The sequence below is a fragment of the Gorilla gorilla genome, chromosome 2, assembly GCF_029281585.2.
Source record: "Gorilla gorilla gorilla isolate KB3781 chromosome 2, NHGRI_mGorGor1-v2.1_pri, whole genome shotgun sequence".
NCBI classification, from domain to species: domain Eukaryota; kingdom Metazoa; phylum Chordata; class Mammalia; order Primates; family Hominidae; genus Gorilla; species Gorilla gorilla.
In genome coordinates, this window is record NC_086017.1 from 169,903,174 (window position 1) to 169,918,192 (window position 15,019).

Sequence of the window (15,019 nt, forward strand, 5' to 3'; positions counted from 1 at the left end):
CTGTCTGCTTCCATTTCTTCATTGCTAATCTCTGGCTACCTTCAGTTCTGGATTCCATCAGTTGAAGAGGAAAAGTAACATTCTCCAAGTGTTCAGGGTGAGCAATAGATAGTTTAAGCTTAGAAATGAATGGGCTGTAAGGATAAATAGAGATAAATAGAGATGGAAAATCACATTCTTTGAAGGGATCCATGAGATACATGGTTTTATAATGGAAGGGGCTGCATTTTCAACAACAGAAAAGAGAAATAATGTCAGTTATTCCAAATATTGTATAGTAAAACTTCCTTGGCTCCAAATGTAGCCATGTTTCCCAATTTTCTTACACTTACAGATACATCTGTCCTTTGAGAAGAAGTCATGCTATTGACATTCTGAAGTCAAAATTAAGCATCACTCATTATTTAATTGCTTAATTTACTATAATCCTTGGATGAGTTTAGTAAAAGAAACTGGTATTATCTGATACCTGTTCTATCATCTTTCCTCTTCCTGGCTTTCTTTTTGATTTTATTTATTTATTTATTGAGATAGGGTCTCACTCTGTCACCCGGACTGGAGTGTAGTGGCGCCATCTTGGCTTATTGCAACCTCCATCTCCCAGGTTCAAGTGATTCTTGTGCCTCAGCCTCCCAAGTAGCTGGGGTTACAGGCAAGCACCACCATGCCCGGCTAATTTTTGTATTTTTAGTACAGACAGGGTTTCACCATGTTGGCCAGGCTGGTCTCAAACTCCTGACCTCAAATAATCCACCCACCTTGGCCTCCCAAAGTGCTGGGATTACAAGTGTGAGCCACCACGCCCGGCCTCTTTTTGATTTTAAAGGAGGAGTTTTTACTTCTGTGTTTCTAAAGCTAATACTCCCAGCTCCTAGCTACCCTTACCCACCTCCTGTGGCATATCACCTTCACATGTTTTGGCATGTTTGCTATCACTTTTTCTGTTTCTCCTCAGAATATATCTTTTGTCTCTCCTGCCATTTCTAGTTACATGCAGTCTCTTGGGTCTCTTTTCCAAGAGGTTTGTATCCTCTACTTCCATTTTCTATTTACTCCTTTCTTTTTTTTTTTTTTTTTTTTTTTTTTTGAGATGGGGTCTCACTGTGTCGTCCTCCAGGCTGGAGTGCAGTGGTGTGATCTCAGCTCACCGCAAGCTCTGCCTCCCAGGTTCACGCCATTCTCCTACCTCAGCCTCCCAAGTAGCTGGTACTACAGGCACCCGCCACCACGCCTGGCTAATATTTTGTATTTTTAGTAGAGACGGGGCTTCACCATATTAGTCAGGTTGGTCTCGATCTCCTGATCTCATGATCCATCCGCCTCTGCCTCCCAAAGTGCTGGGATTACAGGCGTGAGCCACCACGCCCGGCCTACTCATTTCTTTCTTTTTTTTAAATTTTTCTCAACAGGTTTAATTTCATCAGGTCATTTAAAAAACGGATGCATATAAACACAAAAAGAGTTCAGATTTTGACTTCCTGCTGGCAGAAACATAAAAAGAAAAAAAAGAGTTCAAATTTGTATGTTTAAAAAATGGATCCATAATAGTTGAACATATTTATAGAGTACAAGTGATATTTTGATACATGCATACAATATGTATAGAGCTCAATTTTTCTTTTTAATTAAAAATTTTATTTTATTATTTACTCATTTATTTGTTGATGTATTAGCTAGGATATTTTCAGCTACATGTGACAAGAAATCCAACTACTAATGTAGCTTAAATAATGAGGACATTAGTAATCTCACATGACAAGAGTTCAGAGATAGGGCTGTTTGAAAACTGGTGAAGTGTTCAGTGATGATATTCAAGACCCAAGCTCTTTTCATCTTTTAACACAGCCATTCTTGGTATATTGGTTTTCATCCACAGCCTTATCTTCTCATGGTTGCAAGATGGCTGTCATAACTCCAGGCATCACACTTCACACAACTATGTTCAAGATGGAAAAAAAAAAAGTAGTTTTCTTCTCACATAGTTCTTTTCATTGGTAAGGAAAGCATTTCAAAACCTCCTTATCAAACTTCTATGAGGCCATTTCTCAGAATCAGGTCACATGTCCTGGCTGCAAGGACTGAGAAAATGAGTAGATGGTATTTTAATCCTCTATAGTAAGAGATGGTTTTGGTAGCAAGAAAGTGATATTTTGGAATGTTATACTTTGTGGTAAGAAACCAGTGATGTTTACCACAATTAACTCTTTAAATTTACCTTCTGGTCTTGAGCTCCAGACTCATATAACCAGTTGCTACTGGAAATTTCCACTAGGAAGACCCACTGATACCTTAAATTTAATGTATCTGCCCTTTCTCCCTGCCCCTGGCTCTTCTCCATACTCCATTTCAGGGAACAGCACCACCATCTATGCAGTGGTCAAGCCAAGAACGTCGGTGTCATCTTTGCCTCCTCTCTTTCTTATCCTTTTTCATCACCTTATATGATTGCCTCCATCACCTAAAGGCCCCTCACATCCGCCCATTTCTCTCCATCTTTATGTCCTCGTTGTCTCTATCCTGTGTTGTCCATTTCTGAACCACAAAACAGTGCTTAACTCAGAGCAGTAAGTCAATTTGTGGGATGAATGTTTCCAAATGGGAAACAAACATTTTAAGATAAACAATGACTACCATCTTGCCTTATCAATTAGCCTCTTTTCACCCATTTTTTGTTGGGTGGGTGGAAGGCCAGATGCAGCAGGATGGGTTATTGACGGAAGAGAATTATAAAGGATATAAAGTATTTTAACTCTCTGTCTGTCCTATACTAGCCTATGCCTCTCTCCCTGTGCTCTCCTCATATTAAGAAACAGAGGATGTTGTCCGGGAGGTCATAATAACCCAAGTGAGTAAAATTCTGAAAGCCAATTTTCGATTCCCAAGGGTATTGGCTATCTAGAATTTCCAAGGAACTTGATGGATCAGAGTAATGCAAAAAAGCAGGACCTCAAGCCCCAGGGTTTTATAGCACCTATAAAACATGTTTTACAGTTTCTGTTCAATTTTATGCTGTTAAGCTAAATATTTGACATCATATGGCACTTTAAGCACATTGATTTATGGTAAGTCAGCAACTGCATCTGTAATAAAAAGTCCAAAGTATGGGTTTTAAAAGTAATCTACTGTATTTATTATTGACATAAACAGTTACCTGCAGTCCATTTGAACATCATCTTAGATTTAACTCATGTATTAAAGATATTATGTTTTCCACTCAGCAGGGTCACCTTCAGGGTGAAAACTGTATGTGGTTGAAAATGAAAAAGATCAAGTGTATAAAGATAAATATTTTAAAAATAAATGATATATAGGATTTCATTTTTGTACACTCCCGATTAATAATCATATTCTGTTTATTTTTTACACCCACCTTCTTCTCCCAGTCTCCAACTCCAGAAACCACTAATCTGTTTTCCATCTCTATAATTTTGTTATTTCAAGAATGCTATGTAAATGGAATCACATAGTCTGTAACCTTTTGAGATTGACTCTTTTTTTTTTCACTCAGCATAATTCCCTTGAAGTCTGTTTACTTTTATGTGGATTGTCTGTCTCATGCTTGTTTCACCAGGGTAGTTACAACTAGGGTGGCATAATTTGACTAATTCAAGAACTACTTCAATATAAATCAAAATAAGAGAGTCTAAATTCTAAGTAATTTTTTAACAGGACAAGATTATTTATAATTATGAGTCCATGGTAATGAGTGAGGAATATTTATTTTTAGACAGTGTTAGAGCAAATATGGACAAAAATGCACCTAGTTCAACTATGACATAGTTGGCAGCATGATTAAAAGAACCACCAAATTTCCCTAATGCCAATTTGAGTGTTTTAGTAAACATTTGAGAAGAAAATGCGAAAAATGTTGGAAAATACATAATATTTATTTTGCACGTGCCAAATGTGTATTAATTTATGAGCATTTATTGTGTTTACCTTGTGTGTGCATGGTAAGCCCAGAAGTCATGGAAAAACAAAATCTGCATGGGCCAAAGGTATAAATTTGTATTGCCTTTCTTTGACTAGCTAATGTGTTTCTTGCTACTGTTCTTAAGATATTGTATGTGGGTTTATATTTGTTTTCAAAAATAAATGGAAAGTTTGACAAGAGCAATTTCTTTTTAAATACCTCTACAGAAGGAGGTCTGCTGTTTGGGGTTGGTTTATTTTAGGGAGCGTGTTACCAGGCTGTGACACAAGGTCTCCAAGGCCACTCCCAGGTTCAGTGATTCTCTAGGAGGACTCACAGGACTCCGCATAAGTCATACTCATGATTACGATTTATTACTGAGAAAGGATACACAGCCAAATCAGCAAAGGGAAAAGGCACATGGACTGAAGTCTGGAGGAAACAAGGTATAAGCTTCTAAGGGTCTTTTCCCAGTTGAGTCACACAGGACACCCTTAACTCCCCAAGCAACAAGCTGCGACAACATGTATGAAATGCTACCAACCAGTGAAGCTCATTAGAGACTCGTGCCCAGGGTTTTCATTGGGGGTGATGACATAGTACTTTCTATCTAGCACATACCCAAATTCCTGGCTCCCAGAAGGAAAGCAGGTGGTCAGCATAAACCATACTATTTGTACAAATGGTTCAGGCACAATGAGCCACTCTTATCTACCAATGGAGGGAATCCTCCCAAAATCTAAGTTCCCAGATGCCAGACAAGAGCCAGCCTTGGAAGCTGGTCTTTTCAAGAATAGCAGCTTAGGCCTGCTGTGTAAGTCTTTTCTGTACATAAGCATATTTAGTGTAATGCCTTAGCCTATCAATTTGATCTCCATCTCTCTGACTCCTTTGTCTTTGAACTCAAGTGAATAAGGGAAAAGTGTTATTTATTTATTTATTTTGTTGCCTAGGCTGGAGTGCAATGGTGTGATCTCAGCTCACTGTAATCTCCATTCCCCCGGGTTCAAAAGATTTTCCTGCCTCTACTTGCCAAGAAGCTGGGATTCCAGGCATGCACCACGATGCCTGGCTAATTTTTGTACTTTTAGTAGAAATGGGTTCTTGCCATGTTGACCAGGCTGGTCTTGAACTCCTGACCTCCAGTGATCTGCTTGCCTTGGCCTCCCAAAGTTCTGGGATTACAGGTATGAGCCACTGCACCCAACCACATGTTACTTATTGATCCTCAGCTAAATATTATGGCAGGGACAAATGAACAAGAGAGTGGTTAGGCAAGTAGGCCTCTTTCTCCAAGCATGAGAATAAAAGAAAACAGCAACAACCCAACAACAAACACCAACAAATTAAAACTTTATTATTAAGGATAGTGTCTGAAAAATGGATTTGCTTCACTATCCTTATTGACAAAGTCTATGTTGTGGCTTGAGATATTGATATTGCTGTATGGAATATCTCAATTAAGAAATGTATAATATTGTTTATTTCATTTAAGACTGCCATCTTTTATAATTTTCACATGTGTGTGAATAGGTGTGTATGTCTGCATGCCTGATCATTACTATAAGATACTGGTACTGTGGTAGATGTATACCTTTTGAAACTAAGTAAATATACATGTTTTAGAGTTGTGTGCTCAAAACTGCTTTACTAATAGGGGTTTAGCAACCATTGTCTTTGCATCATGTAATTTCAAAACTGGAAGGAATCTAGAGACCTAGTTAAACTCCTTCATTTTACAAATAAAGAAATTGATACCTAGGAAGGTGAAGCTGGTTTGTACAAGATGACACAGAAGTTAGTGATAGGGCCAGGCTAGAACTTGGATAATCCTTGAGCCAGGCAGGAATGTTTTAACAAAATCTGGTAGGCCTTGGGAGCCACAGTTCTTTTGGGAGAAGAAATGAATGAGTCACCTTTCTCCTTGCCTCTGTTCCTCCTGTGTCATCTTGCTTCTGACGTCTTCCTCCTCCTTTTCTTCTCTAGGAGGACTGGGCTCCCACAGTTTGCCTCACCTGGAGAGGGATGAGGGAGATTTATGCCCCATTCTGTCTCTGTGGGAGAATTTCACCTTGGAGTGTGCCTGAGACATTGCTAATTAAATATTGGCTGGGACAATGATTGCTCAAAACTGTGCCATGAGTGCATTGTTATACATTTTACTCTTTTTCAAGTATGTAGGCTGAAATTGGAGAGAGCTTAAATTAGTTTGGAGTCTCAGTGTTATAATAATCCCTCATGTTTTCACAGGGCTCACCCAGTTGTACAGTGCTTTTCCTTTACATAGTTTCAATTGGTATTATTTAAAAGCACTCAGTTTTGGGATCATTTGTAACCAGAAAACAATGAATAAAATAATGAATTATATTTTACAGCGGCAGAAATCAAGACTCAGGGACATTAAATGATGGTATGTCAGAACCAAGTGCCAAGCAAGGGCTTCAGATTTTTTCCCTCCACTATACCACAATACTATGATTCTGCATTGTTACTCAGTCCACATACCGTACAGAACCTTATGTAAATTATGGAGGCTTGATTCCAAGTTAATTATTTCAACTACCCCATCTGTAATTTTAGTTTGAATTTACATATGATATTAATATACTATAAACCTCCTCTGTAGAATTTAAAGAGCGTATTCTAAAAAAATTATATGACATGTCAAAGGACATAGAATAGTCAAAACAGTTTTTGAAGAAGGAGAACCAAGTGGGAGAATTTATATACCTAATTTTAAGATGGACAAAAAAGCTACATTAATCAAAACATGCGGAATTGGCATAAGGATAGACACAAAGACCAATGGAATACAATAGAGAGTCTAGAAGTAGAACCATAAATATATTTTCAATTAATTTTTTACATAAGGTAAATCAGAGGGGGAAAAGATTGTATCTCTAACAAATGATATAGGAGCAACTGGATGTCTAAAAAAGAAATTAAAGGACCTTGACCTTTAGTCACACCATATACAGAAGTTAACTGGATCACATAATTAAATATAGAAGCTAAAATCGTAAAACTTACAAAGCACAAGGGAAAAGTTTTGTGACCTTAAGTTAGGGAAGACTGTCTTAGATAAGACACAAGAACACAGAAATAATAAGAAAAAGGTTAATTGGAATTCATTGAAATTATGAACATCAAATCTTCAAGAATAGAAGATGAGGTTTCTGGAATGGTAGTATGAATCACTGACAGAAACGAAAGGAGAGATAAATAATTCAGCGATGTAATTGGACACTTCAATACCCTATTTGCAATAATGGATAGAAGAGCTAGGCATAAAATCAAGAAGGATAGGAAGACATGAAAACCTCGGAAAACTATAAATCAAAGACACCTAACAGATATCTATTCAATACTTTACCCAAAAACAGCAGAATACCCATTCTCAAGCACACACGGAACATTCTGTAGGACAGACCATATGGTAGGCCACAAGGAAAGCTTCAATGAATTGAAAAGGATTTAAATAATATAAAGTACGTCTTCTGATCAGAAATAACAGAAGAAAATTTAGGAAATTCATAAATATATGGAAATTAAAGAACACATTTCTAAATAACTAATGGGTCAAATAATAAATCACAAGGGAAATTAGGAAATGTTTTGAAATGAATAAACACAAAATACAGAATACTAACATTTATATGATACAACTAAAGCAATGTTTACAGGAAAATTTATAACTAAATGCCTATGTTTAAAAAGAAAAAAATACTATATCAATAACCTAATGTTATACCTCAGGAAATTAGAAAAAAGAAAAAGAAACTAGACACAAAGCAAGCAAGAAGGAGAGAAGTAATAAAAGTTAGCATGAAAATAAATGGAATAGGGAACAGAAAAACCATAGAGAAAATCTACAAAACCAAAAGTTGGTTCTTGAATCAACAAAATTGACAAAGTTTTATCCAGATTGACCACCACCACCAACAACAAAGAGAAGACTCAAATGACCAAAACTCAAGAATAAAAGAGGGGTTATAACTACCAATATTATTAGTCACTGGAGAAATACAAAGTAAAACTACCATGAGATACTACTATACGTCTATCAGAATGGCTAAAATCAAAATGTAAAAAACCTGACAATACAATGTTGATGAGGCTATAGAGCAACTGGTGGGAATGCAAAAAGCCAAAGCCAGTTTTCATGGCAGTTGGCAGTTTCTTAAGAAGTTAAACATGCACTTAACAGAAATTGACAAGTTGATCCTGAAGTTCATATGGAAATGTAAGGGACCTCAAATAGCTAAAACAATCCTGAGAAATAATCACACAACTCAGTAATCCTACTCACAGGTATTCACTCAAGAAAAATAAAAACATAAGTTCTCAAGAAGACTGTACATGAATGTCCTAGCAGCTGCAATAGTCTGAATGTTTGTATCCCTCCTCAGATTCATATGCTGAAACCTATTCCCCAATGCAATAGTACTAAGAAGTGTAGCTTTTAGGAGGTCATTAGGTCATGAGGGTGGAGCACTCATGAATGGGATTAGTGCCTTTATAAAAGAGGATGGAAGGAGCCTGTTCACCCGTTTTTCATGTGAGGACACAAGAAGGTGCCATCTATGAGGCAGACAAGGAGCCCCCACTAGATGTTGAATCTGCTGGTGCTTTGATTTTGAACTTCACAGTCCCCAGAACTCTGAGCAATAAGTTGCTGTTTATAAATTACAGAGTCTAAGGTATTTTATTATAGTAGCCTGAAAGGACTAAGACAGCAGTTTTATTCATAGTAGCCCAAACTGGAAGGGGACTCAAGTGTTCATCAACAGGTGAATGGACAAATTGCTCTGTACCCATTGAGTGGAATCCTACTCAACAATAAAAACAAACTACGGATGTACACAAGATTCATTATGAAATTCATTGATAAATTTCAAATGATTTATGCTAAGCGAAAGAAGACAAACACAAAAGACTACATACTCTGTGAATCCACTTATATGAAAATCTAGAGAGAGCAAAACTATAATGAAGAAAACCAGATCAGTAGATGACAATAGTGTTCACTACTACTACCTATGTGCAATTAGTATACAATTATATATATGAAATATATAAAAATATATGAAATATATATAATAATTGCAATGTGGCAGCAGACTATAATGGCAATGGGTCCTTTAGGAAATCTTAACTGATTTTCCATTTCAGCTTTTGAAAAATTATCAAAATTCTACGCAAAATACTATTCCTCTCAAATAACTATGAGTGATTTATCTGGGCAACTCCTACATTCAAGGTTGCTAGGAAGACTCAGTGAAATGGAAGGAAATGATGTGGTGACTCTTCCAAGCCTCTACTATCCATACAATTTATTCTTTCCTTTAAAAAAATAGTCTAATATTCACAGAGAAAACTTCAAAATCCCTCTCTCTATAACAGAAAAGACAAGGCCAGAAAATTTAAGATGCTCAAGTTAGAAACACACAATAGCTACAGGGCCTCACAAACTCAATGCCAAAGGCCAGTCCTATGGTTATAAGTGATTAGAAACAAACATTTAGCAATCACAGTGGAAGGAAGAGGGCACTTCCAGGAACTCCCTTGTGAGGACTGCCCTTCAGGTGACCTTGGAAGAAGAGCATAACCAAGAACTCAGGACCATCTTGCAACTGGAATAAGTGCTGTACAACCCAAGCAGGCCTGTGCCAATGGGTGATAACATGTGGCAGAACTTCCACAGCGCAGAGAGAAAAATATAGAATGGATATAATTTCTTAGCCACCCCTGGCTAAGGGTAACATAAGGATAAATTTAACTCTTGATATAATGACTCTATGTGTATCTTTTGTCATCAGTTTTATTAGTCATACTCATGTTTAATAAATATTGAACTTATTCCAGAATGGGGAGTTTGGTTATTTGCAATTAAACTTTTGTGGTTTTTGTTAAGGCTCTTAAAACTTTTTTTTGATGTATCCTAATGTTTTTCTGCTGAGACTCTACTGTTAAAACATCTATTTAAAAATATTATCTATATGATATTTAATTAATTTTAATAACAAATGAGTGATATTGATGACAAATAACACAGCTGTAATCTGTGAACTTAACCTTTTCTTTCTTTTTTATTTGAAAATTACCTGCTTTTTGAAACAAACTAATGAAAATTAAAGATGTACAGTTTAATACCTTAGATTTTCTGTCCTTTAATCCATGAAGTAATTAATTAAAGGATTCTCTGGCCCTCACATTTTTTCTCTTAATACATCAGTGCTTTCAGAATTCTTTTAAAGATCATTTTTTGGAAGGTAGTATTAGGAGAAGGACTGCAAGACCTTAGCTAAGACATTTGCATTTTGTGATTGGAGACTGTTCTAAGTGAAAAAGTCATTGCCCTCAGCTAGAGAGGGGTCTGTAGGAGCATAGGTAGAGCCTCTCTCTTGTTCTCTGGACCTGTGTAGGGCATTTCATCAAAACGTAAAAATGACAAGCTGTTAATATTTACATATATCAAAGAGCCACATGGTTATGGCTAGTTCTTATTGCCATGAATTTTGTTCCTAACTTAGATAATTTTAGTTATCAGATCAAAACCACCATACACTTTGTTTAAATCAGAACATGCTGAATTGGTTTTCTTTACCCCTTCAAAAAGCTCCCTCCTGTTAAGCATATTATTGATGGGCTTTCAAAAAATGACTTTTAGCTTTACAAAGTCATTTTTAGTGAAAAAATAAAAAAGACTCAACCCCAGGAATCTCCTGCCTCATTTATCTAATGAGCACATGGAGTGGATTTTAAAAGAGAGTTATTGTCCTAAAATATAGGAACAGAGATGTACTAGAATTTATCTCTTAAAGTAGCACTTGAGTGACATCCACTGGCCAGACAGCTTTATTGGCTGTGTGAGAGAGATGTTACCTCTGGTAAGTGTCAAATAACAGAACATTTGAAGACAGATACTCTTAATAGTTGTATATATCTGTCCAAAAAGCAAATGATTTCTACCTTTAAAAATTTATATCCACTACTGTAGACAGATCTTCATGCTATTTCTGGAAATCTATGCCACATGTCTCAGTTTAAATGGCAAAAAAATTCAAAAGCTTAACAATACAATTTCTTGGTCAGACTGGGGAAAATAGTTTTTTTTTTTTTTTTTTTTTTTTTTTTTTTGGCAGGGTGTCACTTTGTCATCCAGGCTAGAGTGAAGTGGTGTGATCATGGTTCACTGTAGCTCCAACCTCCCAGGCTCAAGTGATCCTCCTGCCTCAGCCTCCCAAGTAGTTGGGACTACAGGCTCGTACCACTATGCCTGGCGAATTTTAAAATTTTATGTAGAGAAGGGGTCTCACTATGTTGCTCAGGCTGGTCTGCAACTCCTGGACTCAAGTGATCCTTCAGCCTTGGCCTCCCAAAGTGCTGGGACTACAGGCATGCGCCACTGTGCCTGGCCAAAAATAGGTATTTTCATAATGTGAAATGCTACAACCCTTTAAAAGGAAATTTGGCAATACTTAACAAAACCATATATGCATTTATCCTTTGGTTCAGCAATTCCACTTTAGCCTGAAGACACACTTCCACCAACATAAAAATATATATTTACAAGATTGCTTATTGCAACATGAATTGGCAATCACAAAATATTGGTAACCTACTAAGTACGCAAATATAGAAGGGTGGTTGAAGAAACTATAGTATTAATACATACACACAATGCAGTACCATGCAGGTGTAAGAAAAAGAACAAGGAAAACCTGTATGAACTGATATGGTGAAATTCTCAGGACATATTGTTGGGCAGACAGAGAAATAACTTTTAACAGCTGACATCCATATCAGTGCTGTTTTTTGACCTAATCCAGTCATCATTTAAGTTTTTAGTACTAGAAATTTCAGGTGAATCAGGAATGGTAGAGGTGGGTGGGGAAGGTATTTTGAGCCAGGTACAACATCTATCTTTGGCTTCCACATGCCAGCCGTTCCTACATATTAATGTAGTCTATTTGGGGACTCGGGGGTCAGGTCACTTATCTGATGTGTATATAGATAAATGGATAGATAAGAGACCCAAAGCAGATAATAAATACATGTGTTTGGGTTTAAGGTATATGAATTGAACCAGACACGGACTCTGCCATCTTGCAATATTCACAGACAAGTCATGCTTGAGTCTGGTAATTTCATTCACTCCAAGATTTCACACTGATCTGTTCACATGGGTGTGTGTTGATTTACATTTCTGCCTTATTTTCAGTAGTCCCTCATTGGCCTGAAAGGCTGAGTTGGTATCATGTGGGAAAACCCTACTACTTTCCAAATTGTAAAATTTGTCCTGCTTCTGTAGAGTAATGCTCACGTTTCCCTTACCATTGCTTTTATCCCAGTGGGCTTATTTTTATTTTTTATTTTTCTTATCTTGTTCTCTTTCCTCTTCTCACTTTGAATTTCAAAGTTATCTTTGTTGCATTTATTTATTCTATTAAGATGTGGGGCTCGTAAAAATTTCCGTTAAAAAACAAAAAGCAAAAAACACAGTAGGCTGGCACAGAAGAAGCCACGTGTGCTGCATAACTGGAGGAAAAACCGTTTTTTCCTGAGATGTCTCTCTGACGCCATCTACTGACAAAGCTGAACATCCTGCCAGCTGGCAAAGGAAAAATATTTTAAACACTCAGTCTGTGAAAAGAATGAACTCGGACCCGAGACAGTAAATTCATAACCTGCAAGGGAAGTGCTCATATATACTTCACATAGCAATTCCTTCAGCAGGTTAATTTTTCATAAAATATGTTCTCACTTTTGTCTTTCTCCTTCTCAATATGTAATTCACAAGTATGTGCACATTATTTTTTATTATTTATTTATTTATTTGAGATGGATTTTCACTCTTGTTGCCCAGGCTGGAGTGCAATGGCACAATCTCAGCTCGTTGCAACCTCTGTCTCCTGGGTTCAAGAGATTCTCCTGCCTCAGCAACCCAAGTAGCTGGGATTACAGGCATGCACCACCACACCTGGCTAATTTTGTATTTTTTTAGTAGAAATGGGGTTTCGCCATGTTGGCCAGGCTAGTCTCAAACTGTTGACTTCAGGTGATCCACCTGCCTCAGCCTCCCAGAGTGCTGGGATTGCAGGCGTGAGGCACAGCGCCCAGCTGCACATTATTTTTTACTGCTTAATTTCTATATATTTTTTCTTGTACCAAGCTAGAGGGATGCTTTAACATTTTTTTCAGTTAGAAGAATATACTATCACCTGTTCTTTCCTGACTCCATTCACTTCTTGTGAGGAAGGAAAAATACGGCGAGTATGTTTTTACAATTGAAGACAGATAAATGTATAGATAGGTAGACGTATGGATGAATACATAGTTGGATACATACACAAAGAGAAAGAAAATAGATAGAAACAGATTAAGAGAAGAATGCATGAACAAACAAAACATAGACAGAGACATACATTTATCAGAAATTGAATACTGTAGGACATAAATGTATTCATTGGCATTCGAAATTTGGGGCATTTTAGGATCACATTTCATCCAAGGCGTGGTACCTGTCTTTGTTCCCAACCCGCGAGTCCCTCTCCTCTTGATCCTAACATACCAGTTTAGTATCTTTAGGGGTAGATCATTTATCTCTATTTAATTAGTTTTCAAAACAGATGATAAGAATGTGCCTGTCTGGAGGTCTGTATAAAAGGAACCTTTTTTTTACTGTCTAATCTTTGTTCAGCCGTTAATTTGTATTGAAATTCCAGGGAATTATTTATTCTGCTCCTTCAGAACTCAAGTTTGTATAAACAAATGAGGAAAACAGCAAATTATTTCCTTGGAACTGAATAAAAATAAATGTAAATGATTCCTACGCGTTTTGATGTACAAAAGTAGTCCTACCTTATCCATGGTTTTGGTTATCTGCAGTCAACCTCAGTTCAGAAGAATGAAATGGAAAATTCCAGAAGCAAATAATTCATATGTTTTAAATTACATGCCATACAGAGTATCATCATGATTTCCCAGTATGAAATCATCCCTTTGCCCAGTGCATCCACTGTGTCCACACTCCCCGCCAGTGAGTCACTTGGTAGCTGTCTCAGTTATCAGATCAACTGTTGCAGCACCATAGTGCTTGTGTTCAAGTAATCCTTATTTTACTAAAAATGCCTCCAAAGTGCAAGAGTAGAGATGATGGCAATTCGGATATGTGAAAAAGAAGCCATAAAGTGTTTCCTTTAAGTGAAAAGGTGAAAGTCTTCAACTTAATAAGGAAAGAAAAAAAAATCTATGATAAGAATGAATCTTCTATTTGTGAAATTGTGAAGAAGAAAAAAGAAATTCATGCTAGTTTTGCTGTTGCATCTCAAACTGCAAAAATTATGGCCATCGATTGTATGCCAAGTGCTTAGTTAAATGGAAAAGGTGTTACATTTATTGGTGGAAGACATGAAGAGAAAATGTGTTCTGATTGATGGCAATATGTTAGGCCAAAAAGCATTCAGTTACATGAAGACTTCAGCAAGGGATCCCCTAAAACTAGTGACATCAAGCCATTTACTGCAAGTAAGGGATGGTTAAACAGATTCAGGAGTACAGAAGGTCAATGGTAGCTTATCGCTGTCACAATGACTACATCATTCACCTCACTTCATCTCATCATGTAGGCAGTGTATCATCTTGCATCAACATAAGAAAATATGTACAATACAATATTTGGGAGAGAGGCCACATTCACATAACTCTTTTTACAGTGTATCATTACAGTTGTTCTATGTTATTATTAGTTATTATTGTTAATCTCCTACTATGTTTAATATATAAATTAAACTTTATTATAGGTATGTATGTATAGGAAAAAAAAACAGTTTACACAGGAGTTCAGTACACTCCATGGTTTCAGGCATCTACCTGGGGAGTCTTGGAAAGTATTCCCCCAGGATAAGGCGGGGGCTAGTGTACAATAAAAAGCAGTATTTATTAAGCACATAAACATTCTTTCAGATCTATTATTCATTTATTTAAATTTGTAAACATTTATAGAGTACAAGTGCAATTCTGTTAACATGCATAGATCATGCAGTGGTCAAGTCAGGGCTTTTAAGCGTATTCATCACCCAAATAATGTACATTGTACCCATT